Genomic DNA, 18,168 nt, shown 5'->3' on the forward strand with positions numbered 1-18,168 from the left:
AATGTTTGAAGATGTTAAAAATGTTGGACTTTTCAAACATTATAAAGATGTTAAACATTTTAAAGCATTTTTAACATTTCAAACACTTCAAAGCATTTTTAACATTTAAACATTTCAAACATTTTAACATTTTTCAAATGGAGCTTTTTTGATGGGCAATGAAAAAGGACTTTAGTATATGAGAAAGTTAGCTCAAATGGTAGCATGCTAGCCTAACATATGAGAGTTAGTGAGGTGGATGGTTGAATTCTTCAATCTTGTCTCTGGACCGTCTATTAAGTGTCATGTAATACTGAACATCTGTTATTCATTTATTTGTAATATCATCGTTGTTAGCTACATAATGATAGCAGCTAGCAGTCCAAAAGACTTTACAGTGGAATTAGCTTGAATGGTAGCATGCTAGCTAGCTAGGTAGCAAGATTGACAAATGAAAACATGTTCTGGGTCTGTTTTGTCAAACTACAAGGTTAGCCATGTTTTTTAAGAACTCTTAAGTTCCTCACATTATTCACCACTCCAGACATAATTGTTAAAATGCCAAATTCCCTGACCGGGAATCGAACCCGGGCCGCGGCGGTGAGAGCGCCGACTCCTAACCACTAGACCACCAGGGACTTGATGGAATTTTTACACTCAAAGTGTGTGCCTCATATAATTTCTTGAAGAGAAATTGTATGAGGCTCACGCTTTGACAGTCACATGTTATATGACACTTCTTAGACAGTCCAGAGACCAGACTGAAGACTTCAGCCATCGATCTCGCTAACTCTGATATGTTAAGATAGCATGCTAACATATAAGCTAATTTCAGCTAAAGTTATCAATCATGATATCACACGTCTTCCTTCATGTGAGAGGAAGAAGTTGCTCATACAGACATCCATCCAGTCCCTGGTGGTCTCATGGTTAAGATTGGTCCCTCATATTGCCGTGTTCTGGGTCTGATTCCATTCTAGGGAAAATAGGATTTTCGCAAAACATAACCGTTACAGGGGGATTAGCTCAAATGGTAGAGCGCTCGCTTAGCATGTGAGAGGTAGCGGGATCGATGCCCGCATTCTCCACTGGAACTTTTTAGAGTTTGAGAGCCGACACCATGTGTGCAGTCGTCCATCTTGCGGGACACTAGTGGACAACAGTATAGTCTGTATGAAGAGGACAGCTGCAAGTGGGCGTGGCCCTCAGGATACACATACTGTAGTATTACTTTAAAGTACTGCAGTAACACTCTAACTAAAATATAAGACGTTGACAAAGGGACTGAAATAGTCCAAAGTCTGGACTTTTGCCGATTGACTGACGTTTGTGTGATTGTGTCTGATAGCAGCTAGCTTAGCTTGTCTTGCAGGGGAATTAGCTCAAATGGTAGAGCGCTCTTAAGGGGACGGGCGATATGCGCATTAGTATAGTTAGGAGGAGATTCCTCATCTAGGGCAAAAAAATCGTCTGGTTTAAGCCAGGTTTTGCTGAGACCAATGACGTTAAGATTGTTGTCTCTAACGACCTCATTAACTAATAACTTTTGAGAGACAATGATCTTATATTTAAAAAGTCCATATTATAGGTAGTGGGCTGTTTTAAGGAGTTTTTGATCAAATTATCTATACTAGCAATATTAATAATGTTGCGTATATTATGCGCAGAGCACCTAAAATAATTACGACCATATCTAAGAATTGATATGACAGGAATTTTCAGATTGTTTGCTTGGTGCTGCGATAAACTGAACGCATCATAATTTGCCAACATAGTGGAACGCATGTCCAACTCTGACACAGTCATAACAGAAAAAACATTATGTGAGTTGTGTATTATTCTAAGAGAATTGCTATGTGTGCAGGGATTATCCAGCCTGGCGCTGGCTAGTTTGAATTTAACTGACTCCTCACCTGGACTAGCAGGCTCTGTAATTGCCTGTGACCGGGCTTGCTCTAGTGCAGTTAGTCAAGTGTGACTCAAACAGAAATCTATGTTTCTAGGCAAGTTGATAGCGCCTTCCTGGTTAGGGTGAAGGCCGTCTCTCATCAGCAAGCCAGGTTTGCCCCAGAAAGAGGGCCAATTATCAATATACGTTAGTCCCTGTTGTCTACAGAAGCTAGCCAGCCACTTATTAAGCGAGACTAATCTGCTATATCTCTCATCATTGCCTCTCGCAGGCAGGGGGCCAGAGACGATTACTCGATGCCTGGACATCTTTCTAGCGATATCACAAGTCCTGGCTATGTTTCTCTTTGTAATCCCTGACTGTCTCATCCTAGTGTCATTGGAGCCAACGTGTACAACTATGTTCACATAACTAGTGGTGCGATTAGCCTGTCGTACTTGTTTACTAGGCTTGTTGCGATTTAGCTCCCTAAGATTAGCTTCAATGTCAGGTGCTCTGGCCCCGGGAATATACTTAATTGTGGCTGTTTTTTTAAGCTTTATGTTTCGGGTGACGGAGTCCCTTATGACTGAAGTGTGGTGCCTGGTAGACTGGGGTGTAGGACTAGCCAAAGGGCTAAATCTGTTATGCGTCTCAACCAGTACACCGTAGCTTGTAGGCTGCTACAAGCTGGGCTAGTTAGCTCGCTAGAGCTAACACTAGCAGATGTGTCGGCAACATCTAGAGTTACGAAATTACACTGCTCTAACTGGCGGACACGGCTCTATAGCAGAGCCAACTTATCCATAAGGTGCACGAAGCGCAGGAAGCCATACTCACAGTACTTTCTGTCACCGAGTGGAGTGCCAGCTGTCTTCAGGGAAGTGGTGGTCACGGTGTGCGGGGGAGTAGCTTCCTTCAGACCGGCGCTGCCTTTCTCCGCGCTAGCTTTGGTAGCTTAGCAGCTAGCTAGCTGTGATCTGAGCCTCCCCTCTCTTGGAGCTCCAATGCTTCCTCCTCAGGTGTTTATCAGGCTCACCAGACGACATTCAAATTTCCGTGCCACTGATCAACTTGTCAGAGTGACCAGACATAGTTGCTAAAACGCTAAGTTCCCTGACCGGGAATCCAACCCAGGCCACAACAGTGAGAGCCCTCGAATCCTAACCAATAGACTAGTTAATGGATGTCTGCATGAACCAATTCTTCCTCTCAGAGGTGGAGTTGTACATGTAGGAAAGCATGTGTGTCTACAAGGTCAGCCATGTTTTCTCTAAACTCTAAGTTCCTCACATTATTCACCACTCAGACATAGTTGCTAAATTGCTAAGTTCCCTGACCGGGATTCAAACCCAGGCCACGGCAGTGAGATGTCGATTCGTAGCCACTTGACCACCGGGGACTTATCTTTCTTTATTATTCCATACTTCTACTCCTACTATCTCTAGTTCTTGTTTTACTTTTAATATTGAATAATGCATATCTACCTTAATAAATATGGCACATCCTCCTCCTTGCCCATCATTCCTATCTTTACGTATCGTTATATATCCTTTTATTATAAAGTTTAATTTTGGCTTCAGCCATGTTTCTTGAATACATATTATATGTGGTTTATTTTTCATATTATTAACATATCCCTTTAATTCCTGTCCGTTTGCTATCAAACTTCTGGCATTCCACTGAACAATTAACATGGCGTTGGATTGTGGTCACATGACTCGGTCTGGTCAACTCTCTGTAGCTCACCTTGCACCTGTTCCCAGGATAGTTCTTTTAAATTTAAAAACTTTGCTGCTGCTTTGACAATTATTTTGATTTTCTCAGTCTTGTTTCTAGCCTGTTCTGTACAATTTATTACATAAGCCAGGAATACAACTAGTTTGTCCATGGAAATTCCTGTATTTGCTGCCTCTTGTTTTTTATTTATTGAACTATTTTCACTTCTGTCCTGTTCTACACTTTCTTGATTTCTTATTTTAACCGCCTCTGCGTATGTAATATTTCTTTCAACTCTGATTTGCTGTACTTCTGTTGCCTGTTTTCTTCTGATGCAGCCCCCATACGCTGCTGTGTGATTCCCGCCACAATTACAACACTTGACCTGTTCATTTTCTCCACATTGTCCATATTCATGCTCCCCTCCACACCTTCCACATCTCATCTTAGCATGACACACACTAGCTATGTGCCCATAGCGTTGGCACTTGAAACAACGTACTGGGGGTGGCACGTAAGCTCTAACATAGAAGCTTAGATACCCAATCATGATTCTCTCCGGTAGGACCTCCTCTGCAAATTGCACTAGCACGGATTCGCTCTCAGTCTTTTCACCGTTCCTAAATGCCATCATTCTTTTCATCATAGTGACAGTTCCTCCTTTTATTTCTTTTTTCACATCATCTAAATTTTCTCCTCTTGGGATTCCTGTCACGACTCCTCTTGCCCCCTTTCGTTCTCCCACTTCGATTTTTTCCTTTATTATTTTGTTGCACAGTTTTTGCAATCGCATTGCTTTGTTCTTTTGCTCTCCATTTTTGCATTTAATCAACAGCCGTCCGTCCCTGAGCACCTTCGCTATCTCCACCTCTCCAATGTCCTTCTTTAATCCCTTAACCAGTGTCATCAAACTAATGTCATTCATATCTTGGTTTGATTTAAATGTATAAATTATCTTATATTCATCCACCATAACCCTTTTCCTCTTATCAACCTCTTCATCGTCTTTATGCACTCTTTTAGCACTCGACTTTCCTTCACTCCCTCCTCTCCCCTTCTTTCCTCTCTCCCCTCTAGTCCTATCCATTTCCATACTATCCTCATACATCCCGTCACTATCCCCTTCCATCTCGATCCAGTCACAAAACAGCTTATGCTCAACCGCCAAAACAGATTTAGATACTCTCGCCGTCGCCAAATTCACTCCAAATGTTTGGTAGTTCCGCGTCTCTCCTTCCGGAAGCTTCCCTGTCACCGACCTTCGCTGCCTCCAACCATCGATCTCGCTAACTCTCACGTGTTAAGATAGCATGCTAACGTTTAAGTTAATTTTAGCTAATGTCATCAATCATGATATCACACACATTTTCCTTCAAGTACAATTCCACCTCTGAGAGGAAAAAGTTGCTCATACAACATTCCATCAAGTCCCTGGTGGTCTAGTGGTTATAGGATTGGTACCTCATATTGCCGTGTTCTGGGTTCGATTCCCTTTCAGGGAAAATAGGCAACAGGGGACCCTTACAGGGGAATTAGCTCAAAGGGTAGAGCGCTCGCTTAGCATGTGAGAGGTAGCAGAATCGATTCCCGCGTTCTCCAGGGGAACTTTTTCGACGGGCAATGAAAAAGGACTTTAGTATCTAAGAAAGTTAGGTGAAATGGTAGCATGCTACCTTAACATGTGAGAGTTAGTGAGATGGATGGCTGAATTCTTCAATCTGGTCTCTTGACCGTCTAAGAAGTGTCATGTAATACTGAACATCTGTTATTTATTTATTTGTAATATCATAGTTGTTAGCTACATAATGATAGCAGCTAGCAGTCCAAAAGACTTTACAGTGGAATTAGCTTGAATGGTAGCATGCTAGCTTTGCTAGGTAGCAAGATTGAAAACTGAAAACACGTTTTGGGACTGTTTTGTCAAACTACAAGGTCAGCCATGTTTTTAGGAACTCTTAAGTTCCTCACATTATTCACCACTCCAGATATAGATGCTAAAGTGTTTAGTTCCCTGACCGGAAATCGAACCCGGGCCGCGGCGGTGAGAGCGCCGAATCCTAACCACTAGACCACCAGGGACTTGATGGAATTTCACATTCAAAGTGTGAGCCTCATATAATTTCTTGAAGACAAATTGTATGAGGCTCACGCTTTGACAGTCACGTGTTACATGACACTTTTTAGACAGTCCAGAGGCCAGACTGAAGACTTCAGCCATCGATCTCGCTAACTCTCATATGTTAAGATAGCATGCTAACATATAAGCTAATTTCAGTTAAAGTCATCAATCATGATATCACACGTCTTCCTTCATATGAGAGGAAGAAGTTGCTCATACAGACATCCATCAAGTCCCTGGTGGTCTCGTGGATTGGTCCCTCATATTGCCGTGTTCTGGGTCTGATTCCCGTCTAGGGAAAATAGGATTTTGGCAACGTTGACACTTAATGGGGGAATTAGCTCAAATGGTAGAGCGCTCGCTTTGCATGTGAGAGGTAGCGGGATCGATGCCTGCATTCTCCATTGGGACTTTTTAGAGTTTGAGAGCCGACTCCATGTGTGCAGTCGTCCATCTTGTGGGACACGTGTGGACGTCAGTAAAGTCTGTATGACGAGGACAGCTGGAAGTGGGCGTGGCCTTCAGGATACACACACTGTAGTATTACTTTAAAGTACTGCAGTAACACTCTTACTAAAATATAAGACGTTGACAAAGGCACTGAAATAGTCCAAAGTCTGGACTTTTGCAGATTGACTGACGTTTGTGTGATTGTGTCTGATAGCAGCTAGCTTAGCTTGTCTTACAGGGGAATTAGCTCAAATGGTAGAACGCTCTTAAGGGGACGGGCAATATGCGCATTAGTATATTTAGGAGGAGATGCCTTATCTAGCGCAAAAAAATCGTCTGGTTTAAGCCAGGTTTCGCTGAGGTCAGCCATGTTTTTTCGGAACTCTTAAGTTCCTCACATTATTCACCACTCAGACATAGTTGCTAAAATGCTAATTTCCCTGACCGGGAATCGAACCCGGGCCACGGCGGTGAAAGCGCCGAATCCTAACCACTAGACCACCAGGGACTTTATGAGAGACCATTTGAGGCTCACATTTTGAGTGTGACAGTCACCTGTTACATGACACTTCTTAGACGGTCAGAGACCAGACTGAAGACTTCAGCCATCGATCTCACTAACTCTCACATGTTAAGCTAGCATGCTAACATTTAAACTAATTTTAGCTACAGTAAAGTCATCCCTCATGATATCACAGATGTTTTCTTTCATGTACGACTCTACCTCTGAAGAAGTTGCTCATCCAGACATCCATCAAGTCCCTGGTGGTGGTTAGATTGGTCCCTCCTTTTGCTGTGTTTTGGGTCCGATTCCCGTTCAGGGAAAATAGGGAACAAGGTACCTTTACAGGGGAATTAGCTCAAATGGTAGAGCTGTCGCTTAGCATGTGAGAGGTAGCGGGATCGATTCCCGCATTCTCCAGGGGAACTTTTTCAACGGGCAATTAAAAAGGACTTTAGTATATGAGAAAGTTAGGTCAAATGGTACCATGCTAGCATGCTAATTTAACATGTGAGAGTTAGTGAAATGGATGGCTGGATTATTCAGTCTGGTCTCTTGACCGTCTAAGAAGTGTCATGTAGTACTGAACATCTGTTACTTATTTATTTGTAATATCATAGTTGAAGAATTGCCACTCCAGCCCGTCACTTCTCACTGCCGGCAACGCCAGAGTGGAAGAGAGTCCAGCCCCTCTCGAGAGAAGTGGTTCCAGAGCCCTTGCTCTGCGTCGAAGTGAGTCCGACTAAATGAATTAGTAATTAGTAGTGAGGAAAGACCACAATATTCCCCTTCAGAAGTGTGATTTGAACCCACGCCTACACAGTAGACTACGACCTGAACGTAGCGCCTTAGACCGCTCGGCCATCCTGACAGCCATGAACACTTCCACGCCCACACATGCTAATGGTTTAATGGCTTCATGTACAAAATGTGTATTTGTTATCAAGAATTACTGTTTTATAATTGAATATATAATTTTGACTGAAGCTAAAAAGTTTGCATTAAAATTTAGCATGCTAATGTTAGCTTGTTATAATGGGAACAGTTAGAATACCTGTATAATGGAGACATGTCTCAAAAACCATGAATTTTAGCCTTCAATCATCAAAATGAGCTAAAATGTTAGCATAAAACATAAGCACACTAATGTTAGCATAATAATATAAAAACTTTAGCATACTTCTAAGATAGCACCCAGTATCAAATGCCATGAATTTTAGGTTCAAATATTTACAATTAGCTAAAATGCTAGCATAAAACAATAACATGCTAACTAATGTTAGCATGGTGACATAAGAAAAGTTGGAATACTTCTGACAATGCCATGTATCAAAAGCCAAGATTTTTAGGTTTATACAAATACAATAATCAAAAAATATTAGCATTAAAATGTTAACATGGTAAAAAAAGAGAAGTTTAGCATGTTAGCATGCTATAGATAGGATACTAATGTTAGCATGATATCAGGAAAGGTTAATGTCATAGATAAAAATAATTAGTAGTGAGGAAGGCCCTCAATGTTCTTGTCATTAGCGGGATTCGAACCCACGCCCATAGAGTAGACTACAACCTGAACATAGCGCCATAGACCGCTCGGCCATCCTGACAGCCGTAATATTTCGGATGGCCCACCTATTATAATGGTTTAATGGCTTCATGTACAAAATTTGTATTTGTTATCAAGAATTACTGTTTCATAATTGAAAATATAATTTTGACTGAAGCTAAAAAGTTTGCATTAAACGTTAGCATGCTAATGTTAGCTTGTTATAATGGGAACAGTTAGAATACCTGTAAAATGGAGACATGTCTCAAAAACCATTAATTTTAGCTTTCAATCATCAAAATGAGCAAAAATGTTAGCATAAAACATAAGCTCACTAATGTTAGCATAATAATATAAAAACTTTAGCATACTTCTAAGATAGCACCCAGTATCAAATGCCATGAATTTTAGTTTCAAATAATTACAATTAGCTAAAATGCTAGCATAAAACAATAACATGCTAACTAATGTTAGCATGGTTACATAAGAAAAGTTGGAATACTTCTGACAATGCCATGTATCAAAAGCCCAGATTTTTAGGTTTATACGAATACAATAATCAAAAAATATTAGCATTAAAATGTTAACATGGTAAAATAAGAGAAGTTTAGCATGTTAGCATGCTATAGATAGGATACTAATGTTAGCATGATAACAGGAAAAGTTGATGTCATAGATAAAATGAGTTAGTTGTGAGGAAAGCCCTCAATATTCCTGTCAGAAGTGGGATTCGAACCCACGCCTACAGAGTAGACTACGACCTGAACGTAGCGCCTTAGACCGCTCGGCCATCCTGACGGACACGAAAGTTTTCACGCCCACACATGCTAATGGTTTAATGGCTTCATGTACAAAATTTGTATTTGTTATCAAGAATTACTTTTTCATAATTGAATATATAATTTTGACTGAAGCTAAAAAGTTTGCATTAAACATTAGCATGCTAATGTTAGCTTGTTATAATGGGAACAGTTAGAATACCTGTAAAATGGAAACACGTCTCAAAAACCATTAATTTTAGCTTTCAATCATCAAAATGAACTAAAATGTTAGCATAAAACATTAGCACACTAATGTTAGATTGATCATTTAAAAAATGTTAGCAAACTTCTAGGATAGCACCCAGTATCAAATGCCATGAATTTTAGTTCCGAATAATTACAATTAGCTAAAATGCTAGCATAAAACAATAACATGCTAACTAATGTTAGCATGGTGACATAAGAGAAGTTGGAATACTTCTGACAATGCCATGTATCAAAAGCCCAGATTTTTAGGTTTATACAAATACAATAATCAAAAAATATTAGCATTAAAATGTTAACATGGTAAAATAAGAGAAGTTTAGCATGTTAGCATGCTATAGATAGGATACTATGGTTAGCAAAATAACAGGAAAAGTTCATATCATAGATAAAATGAATTAGTAATTAGTAGTGTGGAAAGCCCACAATGTTCGTGTCATAAGTGGGATTCGAACCCACGCCTACAGAGTAGACTACGACCTGAAAGTAGCGCCTTAGACCGCTCGGCCATCCTGACAGACACAAAGTATTTCGCGCCCACACATGCTAATGGTTTAATGGCTTCATGTACAAAATGTGTATTTGTCGTCAAGAATTACCGTTTTATAATTGAATATATAATTTTGACTGAAGCTAAAAAGTTTGCATTAAAATTTAGCATGCTAATGTTAGCTTGTTATAATGGGAACAGTTAGAATACCTGTATAATGGAGACATGTCTCAAAAACCATTAATTTTAGCCTTCAATCATCAAAATGAGCTAAAATGTTAGCATAAAACATAAGCACACTAATATTAGATTGATAATTTAAAAAATGTTAGCATACTTCTAAGATAGCACCAAGTATCAAATGCCATGAATTTTAGTTTCAAATAATTACAATTAGCTAAAATGCTAGCATAAAACAATAACATGCTAACTAATGTTAGCATGGTGACATAAGAGAAGTTGGAATACTTCTGACAATGCCATGTATCAAAAGCCCAGATTTTTAGGTTTATACAAATACAATAATCAAAAAATATTAGCATTAAAATGTTAACATGGTAAAATAAGAGACTTTTAGCATGTTAGCATGCTATAGATAGGATACTAATGTTAGCACAATAACAGGAAAAGTTCATGTCAGAGATAAAAATGAATTAGTAATTAGTAGTGAGGAAAGCCCAAAATGTTCCTGTCAAAAGTGGAATTCGAACCCACGCCTACAGAGTAGACTACGACCTGAACGTAGCGCCTTAGACCGCTCGGCCATCCTGACAGACATAAAAAAATTTAACGCCCACACATGCTAATGGTTTATTGGATTCATGTACAAAATTTGTATTTGTTATCAATAATTACTGTTTCATAATTGAATATATAATTTTGACTGAAGCTAAAAAGTTTGCATCAAACGTTAGCATGCTAATGTTAGCTTGTTATAATGGGAACAGTTAGAATACCTGTAAAATGGAGACATGTCTCAAAAACCATTAATTTTAGCTTTCAATCATCAAAATGAGCAAAAATGTTAGCATAAAACATAAGCTCACTAATGTTAGCATAATAATATAAAAACTTTAGTATACTTCTAAGATAGCACCCAGTATCAAATGCCATGAATTTTAGTTTCAAATAATTACAATTAGCTAAAATGCTAGCATAAAACAATAACATGCTAACTAATGTTAGCATGGTTACATAAGAAAAGTTGGAATACTTCTGACGATGCCATGTATCAAAAGCCCAGATTTTTAGGTTTATACGAATACAATAATCAAAAAATATTAGCATTAAAATGTTAACATGGTAAAATAAGAGAAGTTTAGCATGTTAGCATGCTATAGAAGTGTGCTAAAGTTTTTATATTATGTTAGCATGATAACAGGAAAAGTTGATGTCATAGATAAAAGTTGATGTCATAGATAAAATTAGTTAGTTGTGAGGAAAGCCCTCAATATTCCTGTCAGAAGTGGGATTCGAACCCACGCCTACAGAGTAGACTACGACCTGAACGTAGCGCCTTAGACCGCTCGGCCATCCTGACGGGCACGAAAGTTTTCACGCCCACATATGCTAATGGTTTAATGGCTTCATGTGCAAAATTTGTATTTGTTCTCAAGAATTACTGTTTTATAATTGAATATATAATTTTGACTGAAGCTAAAAAGTTTGCATTAAACGTTAGCATAATAATGTTAGCTTGTCATGATGGGAACAGTTAGAATACCTGTAAAATGGAGACATGTCTCAAAAACCATGAATTTTAGCTTTCAATCATCAAAATGAGCTAAAATGTTAGCATAAAACATAAGCTCACTAATGTTAGCATAATAATATAAAAACTTTAGCACACTTCTAAGATAGCACCCAGTATCAAATGCCATGAATTTTAGTTTCAAATAATTACAATTAGCTAAAATGCTAGCATAAAACAATAACATGCTAACTAATGTTAGCATGGTGACATAAGAAAAGTTGGAATACTTCTGTCAATGCCATGTATCAAAAGCCCAGATTTTTAGGTTTATACGAATACAATAATCAAAAAATATTAGCATTAAAATGTTAACATGGTAAAATAAGAGAAGTTTAGCATGTTAGCATGCTATAGATAGGATACTAATGTTAGCATGATAACAGGAAAAGTTGATGTCATAGATAAAATGAGTTAGTTATGAGGAAAGCCCTCAATATTCCTGTCAGAAGTGGGATTCGAACCCACGCCTACAGAGTAGACTACGACCTGAACGTAGCGCCTTAGACCGCTCGGCCATCCTGACGGACAAGAAAGTTTTCACGCCCACATATGCTAATCGTTTAATGGCTTCATGTACAAAATTTTTATTTGTTCTCAAGAATTACTGTTTTATAATTGAATATATACTTTTGACTGAAGCTAAAAAGTTTGCATTAAACGTTAGCATGCTAATGTTAGCTTGTTATAATGGGAACAGTTAGAATACCTGTAAAATGGAGACATGTCTCAAAAACCATTAATTTTAGCTTTCAATCATCAAAATGAGCTAAAATGTTAGTATAAAACATAAGCTCACTAATGTTCGCATAATAATATAAAAACTTTAGCATACTTCTAAGATACCACCTAGTATCAAATGCCATGAATTTTAGGTTCAAATATTTACAATTAGCTAAACATGTCAAACATGCAATATGCCGTTTTTCAGACGGTCCCCACAAGGACCGTTCTGATGACTCGAGTGTGTGAAGTGTCTAACATGCAATATGGCGCGTTTATTACATTACCAACCATTTTTAACATTTTCAAACATTTATAAATGTTTGAAGATGTTAAAAATGTTAGACGTTTTTAAAAAATTTCAAACATTATAAATATGTAAAAAATTTTAAAGCATTTTTAACATTTTAAACATTACTAACATTTCGAACATTTTAACATTTTTCAATAATTTTAAAGCATTTTCACACATTTTGAAAATATTAAACATTTCTAACATTTTAAACATTAGAACAGGTTTTAAACATTTTAAAAATGTTAAATATTTCAAAGCATGTTTAACATTTTAAAAACATGTTTAAGCCTTTTTAAACATTTAAAAAATTTTAAACATTTCAAAACATTTTTAAAATTTAGAAATTAAGTAATATTTTTTGAAACACTTAAATGTTTTTAAATACTTTAACAATTTTAACATAATACCTATTTTTACCATGCGATGAGGTGGCGAATTGTCCACGGTGTACACTGCCTTCCGCCCGATTGTAGCTGAGGTAGGCACCAGCGCCCCCCGTTACCCCAAAGGGAATAAGCGGTAGAAAATGGATGGATGGATATATAATTTTGACTGAAGCTAAAAAGTTTGCATTAAACGTTAGCATGCTAATGTTAGCTTGTTATTATGGGAACAGTTAGAATACCTGTAAAATGGAGACATGTCTCAAAAAACATTAATTTTAGCTTTCAATCATCAAAATGAGCTGAAATATTAGCATAAAACATCAGCACACTAATCAATCAATCAATCAATGTTTACTTATTAGCCCTAAATCACTAGTGTCTCAAAGGGCTGCTAATGTTAGATTGATCATTTAAAAAATGTTAGCAAACTTCTAAGATAGCACCAAGTATCAAATGCCATGAATTTTAGTTTCAAATAATTACAATTAGCTAAAATGCTAGCATAAAACAATAACATGCTAACTAATGTTAGCATGGTGACATAAGAAAAGTTGGAATACTTCTGACAATGCCATGTATCAAAAGCCAAGATTTTTAGGTTTATACAAATACAATAATCAAAAAATATTAGCATTAAAATGTTAACATGGTAAAATAAGAGAAGTTTAGCATGTTAGCATGCTATATATAGGATGCTATTGTTAGCATGATAACAGGAAAAGTTCATGTCATAGATAAAATGAATTAGTAATTTGTAGTGAGGAAAGCCCACAATGTTCCTGTCAGAAGTGGGATTCGAACCCACGCCTACAGAGTAGACTACGACCTGAACGTAGCGCCTTAGACCACTCGGCCATCCTGACAGCCATAAATACTTCCACGCCCACACATGCTAATGGTTTAATGGCTTCATGTACAACATTTGTATTTGTTATCAAGAATTACTGTTTTATAATTGAATATATAATTTTGACTGAAGCTAAAAAGTTTGCATTAAACGTTAGCATGCTAATATTAGCTTGTTATTATGGGAACAGTTAGAATACCTGTAAAATGGAGACATGTCTCAAAAACCATGTATTTTAGCCTTCAATCATCAAAATGAGCTAAAATGTTAGCATAAAACATAAGCTCACTAATGTTAGCATAATAATATAAAAACTTTAGCATACTTCTAAGACAGCACCCAGTATCAAATGCCATGAATTTTAGTTTCAAATAATTACAATTAGCTAAAATGCTAGCATAAAACAATAACATGCTAACTAATGTTAGCATGGTGACATAAGAAAAGTTGGAATACTTCTGAAAATGCCATGTATCAAAAGCCAAGATTTTTAGGTTTATACAAATACAATAACCAAAAAATATTAGCATTAAAATGTTAACATGGTAAAATAAGAGAAGTTTAGCATGTTAGCATGCTATATATAGGATGCTATTGTTAGCATGATAACAGGAAAAGTTCATGTCATAGATAAAATGAATTAGTAATTTGTAGTGAGGAAAGCCCACAATGTTCCTGTCAGAAGTGGGATTCGAACCCACGCCTACAGAGTAGACTACGACCTGAACGTAGCACCTTAGACCGCTCGGCCATCCTGACAGCCATAAATACTTCCACGGCCACACATGCTAATGGTTTAATGGCTTCCTGTACGAAATTTGTATTTGTTATCAAGAATTACTGTTTCATAATTGAATATATAATTTTGACTGAAGCTAAAAAGTTTGCATTAAACGTTAGCATGCTAATGTTAGCTTGTTATAATGGGAACAGTTAGACTACCTGTAAAATGGAGACATGTCTCAAAAACCATGTATTTTAGCCTTCAATCATCAAAATGAGCTAAAATGTTAGCATAAAACATAAGCTCACTAATGTTAGCATAATAATATAAAAACTTTAGCATACTTCTAAGATAGCACCCAGTATCAAACGCCATGAATTTTAGTTTCAAATAATTATAATTAGCTAAAATGCAAGCATAAAACAACAACATGCTAACTAATGTTAGCATGGTGACATAAGAAAAGTTGGAATACTTCTGACAATGCCATGTATCAAAAGCCAAGATTTTTAGGTTTATACAAATACAATAATCAAAAAATATTAGCATTAAAATGTTAACATGGTAAAATAAGAGGAGTTTAGCATGTTAGCATGCTATAGATAGGATACTAATGTTAGCATGATAACAGGAAAAGTTCATGTCATAGATAAAATGAATTAGTAATTAGTGTGTGAAGTGTCAAACATGCAATATGCCGTTTTTTAGACGGTCCCCACAAGGTCCGATCTCATGACTCGAGTGTGTGAAGTGTCAAACATGCAATATGCTGTTTTTTAGACGGTCCCCACAAGGTTTGTTCCCATGACTCGAGTGTGTGAAGTGTCAAACATGCAATATGCCGTTTTTTAGAAGGTGTGTGAAGTGTCCAACATGGGTACTCACAAGAAACTGTTAGTTCTCTGGGATCCAGAGTGGGGGTGTGGTCCTCGGCGGTCACGTGACGTTCGGTGAAGCGTTACAGGGGAATTATCTCAAATGGTAGAGCGCTCGCTTAGCATGTGAGAGGTAGCGGGATCGATGCCCGCATTCTCCACTGGAACTTTTTAGAGTTTGAGAGCCGACCCCATGTGTGCAGTCGTCCATCTTGTGGGACACGTGTGGACGTCAGTAAAGTCTGTATGACGAGGACAGCTGGAAGTGGGCGTGGCCTTCAGGATACACACACTGTAGTATTACTTTAAAGTACTGCAGTAACACTCTTACTAAAATATAAGACGTTGACAAAGGCACTGATATAGTCCAAAGTCTGGACTTTTGCCGATTGACTGACGTTTGCGTGATTGTGTCTGATAGCAGCTATCTTAGCTTGTCTTACAGGGGAATTAGCTCTAATGGTAGGGCGCTCTTAAGGGGACGGGCAATATGCGCATTAGTATAGTTAGGAGGAGATGCCTCATCTAGCGCAAAAAATTCGTCTGGTTCAAGCCAGGTTTCGGTGAGGTCAGCCATGTTTTTTCGGAACTCTTAAGTTCCTCACATTATTTACCACTCAGACATAGTTGCTAAAATGCTAAGTTCCCTGACCGGGAATCGAACCCGGGCCGCGGCGGTGAGAGCGCCGAATCCTAACCACTAGACCACCAGGGACTTGACGAGGGACCATTTGAGGCTCACGTTTTGAGTGTGACAGTCACCTGTTACATGACACTTCTTAGACAGTCCAGAGACCAGACTGAAGACTTCAGCCATCCATCTCGCTAACTCTCATATGGTAAGCTAGCATGCTAACATTTAAGCTAATTTTAGCTACAGTAAAGTCATCAATCATGATATCACAGATGTTTTCTTTCGTGTACGATTCTACCTCTGAGAGGAAGAAGTTGCTCATACAGACATCCATCAAGTCCCTGGTGGAGGTTAGGATTGGTCCCTCTTTTTGCTGTGTTCTGGGGCCGATTCCCGTTCAGGGAAAATAGGGAACAAGTCACCTTTACAGGGGAATTAGCTCAAATGGTAGAGCGCTCGCTTAGCATGTGAGAGGTAGCGGGATCGATGCCCGCATTCTCCAGTTAAACATTTTCATCAGGGAATAAAAAAAGGAGATTAGCATTTGAGAGAGTTAGCTCAAATGGTAGCATGCTAGGTAGCAAGATTGACAACTGTGTGGGCGTAGAAGTGTTTTTGGCTGTCAGGATGGCCGAGCGGTCTAAGGCGCTACGATCAGGTCGTAGTCTACTATGTAGGCGTGGGTTCGAATCCCACTTCTGACAAGAACATTGTGGGCTTTCCTCACTACTAATTACTAATTCATTTTATCTATGACATGAACTTTTCCTGTTATCATGCTAACATTATTATCCTGTCTATAGAATGCTAACATGCTAAACTTCTCTTATTTTACCATGTTAACATTTTAATGCTAATATTTTTGGATTAAGCTATTTGTTTAAACGTAAACATTTTGGCTTTTGATACATGGCATTGTCAGAAGTATTCCAACTTCTCTTATGTCACCATGCTAACATTAGTTAGCATGTTATTGTTTTATGCTAGCATTTTAGCTAATTGTAAATATTTGAACCTAAAATTCAAGGCATTTGATACTGGGTGCTATCTTAGAAGTATGCTAAAGTTTTTATATCACTATGCTAATATTAGTGTGCTTATGTTTTATTCTAACATTTTAGCTCATTTTGATGATTGAAAGCTAAAATTCATGGTTTTTGAGACATGTCTCCATTTTACAGGTATTCTAACTGTTCCCATTATAACAAGCTAACATTAGCATGCTAATGTTTAATGCAAACTTTTTAGCTTCAGTCAAAATTATATATTCAATTATGAAACTGTAATTCTTGATAACAAATACAAATTTTGTACATGAAGCCATTAAACCATTAGCGTGTGTGGGCGTGGAAATGTTTATGGCTGTCAGGATGGCCGAGCGGTCTAAGGCGCTACGTTCAGGTCGTAGTCTACTCTGTAGGCGTGGGTTCGAATCCCACTTCTGACAGGAACATTGTGGGCTTTCCTCACTACTAATTACTAATTCATTTTATCTATGACATTAACTTTTCCTGTTATTTTGCTAACCATAGTATCCTATCTATAGCATGCTAACATGCTAAACTTCTTTTATTTTACCATGTTAACATTTTAATGCTAATATTTTTTGATAATTTTATTTGTATGAACCTAAAAATCTTGGCTTTTGATACATGGCATCGTCAGAAGTATTCCAACTTTTATAAAACAAAAACATATTTTCCAAAAATTGGTACATTTGAGTACCAGTATTGCCTCATAGACACCTGGAATTGGTACCGTATCGATTCAGTGTGAACAGTACCATCAATAATCATGATGCAGTACATCAAGTCATGAATAATCATTAAAGTCGACATCTTGTTACCTTCCAAGTGTGACTAATCCTTCTAAGACAAGAAACGATAAGAATAACTGATATCACAACATGGTATCACTGCTATAATAGTGTATCATACCTTTGCCTTCATTCAGCCTCATCATGAAGGGCCGCAGAGTTTTCTGGTAGAGAATGGCGCCCTCTGTGTGCCGCTGGCGTAATGTCGCCTAAGTGTGTTCCAGACGCGTCACCTGGCCGGGTGACAAGAGTCAAAGACCACTTCCAATCCCTGGTGATTCGGCGCCCTCAATGCTGCGGCCCAGGTTTGAGGGCCGCAGCATACCCACTGACAATGCCATGTATCAAAAGCCAAGATTTTTAGGTTTATACAAATACAATAATCAAAAAATATTAGAAT

At 37.9% G+C, this 18,168-nt stretch overlaps 13 non-coding genes across 13 annotated transcripts; 2 read left to right on the forward strand and 11 right to left on the reverse strand.

Annotated features, from left to right (window-relative positions):
• Positions 1-545: 545 nt before the first annotated feature.
• Positions 546-617, reverse strand: trnae-cuc (transfer RNA glutamic acid (anticodon CUC)). The gene has a single exon. It is a non-coding gene; the product is annotated as a tRNA-Glu (tRNA).
• Positions 618-5,593: 4,976 nt separating this feature from the next.
• trnae-cuc (transfer RNA glutamic acid (anticodon CUC)) lies at positions 5,594-5,665 on the reverse strand. Its single transcript has one exon. It is a non-coding gene; the product is annotated as a tRNA-Glu (tRNA).
• Positions 5,666-6,591: 926 nt separating this feature from the next.
• trnae-uuc (transfer RNA glutamic acid (anticodon UUC)) lies at positions 6,592-6,663 on the reverse strand. Its single transcript has one exon. It is a non-coding gene; the product is annotated as a tRNA-Glu (tRNA).
• A 2,255-nt stretch (positions 6,664-8,918) lies between these two features.
• trnal-cag (transfer RNA leucine (anticodon CAG)) lies at positions 8,919-9,001 on the reverse strand. The gene has a single exon. It is a non-coding gene; the product is annotated as a tRNA-Leu (tRNA).
• A 661-nt stretch (positions 9,002-9,662) lies between these two features.
• Positions 9,663-9,745, reverse strand: trnal-cag (transfer RNA leucine (anticodon CAG)). Its single transcript has one exon. It is a non-coding gene; the product is annotated as a tRNA-Leu (tRNA).
• Positions 9,746-10,407: 662 nt separating this feature from the next.
• Positions 10,408-10,490, reverse strand: trnal-cag (transfer RNA leucine (anticodon CAG)). Its single transcript has one exon. It is a non-coding gene; the product is annotated as a tRNA-Leu (tRNA).
• A 685-nt stretch (positions 10,491-11,175) lies between these two features.
• trnal-cag (transfer RNA leucine (anticodon CAG)) lies at positions 11,176-11,258 on the reverse strand. Its single transcript has one exon. It is a non-coding gene; the product is annotated as a tRNA-Leu (tRNA).
• A 653-nt stretch (positions 11,259-11,911) lies between these two features.
• trnal-cag (transfer RNA leucine (anticodon CAG)) lies at positions 11,912-11,994 on the reverse strand. Its single transcript has one exon. It is a non-coding gene; the product is annotated as a tRNA-Leu (tRNA).
• A 1,658-nt stretch (positions 11,995-13,652) lies between these two features.
• Positions 13,653-13,735, reverse strand: trnal-cag (transfer RNA leucine (anticodon CAG)). The gene has a single exon. It is a non-coding gene; the product is annotated as a tRNA-Leu (tRNA).
• A 660-nt stretch (positions 13,736-14,395) lies between these two features.
• On the reverse strand, positions 14,396-14,478 carry trnal-cag (transfer RNA leucine (anticodon CAG)). Its single transcript has one exon. It is a non-coding gene; the product is annotated as a tRNA-Leu (tRNA).
• Positions 14,479-15,961: 1,483 nt separating this feature from the next.
• On the reverse strand, positions 15,962-16,033 carry trnae-cuc (transfer RNA glutamic acid (anticodon CUC)). Its single transcript has one exon. It is a non-coding gene; the product is annotated as a tRNA-Glu (tRNA).
• Positions 16,034-16,573: 540 nt separating this feature from the next.
• Positions 16,574-16,656, forward strand: trnal-cag (transfer RNA leucine (anticodon CAG)). Its single transcript has one exon. It is a non-coding gene; the product is annotated as a tRNA-Leu (tRNA).
• A 660-nt stretch (positions 16,657-17,316) lies between these two features.
• trnal-cag (transfer RNA leucine (anticodon CAG)) lies at positions 17,317-17,399 on the forward strand. Its single transcript has one exon. It is a non-coding gene; the product is annotated as a tRNA-Leu (tRNA).
• The last annotated feature ends 769 nt before the right edge of the window (positions 17,400-18,168 follow it).

This window comes from Nerophis ophidion, linkage group LG01 (genome assembly GCF_033978795.1).
Source record: "Nerophis ophidion isolate RoL-2023_Sa linkage group LG01, RoL_Noph_v1.0, whole genome shotgun sequence".
In the NCBI taxonomy this organism is placed as follows: Eukaryota; Metazoa; Chordata; class Actinopteri; order Syngnathiformes; family Syngnathidae; genus Nerophis; species Nerophis ophidion.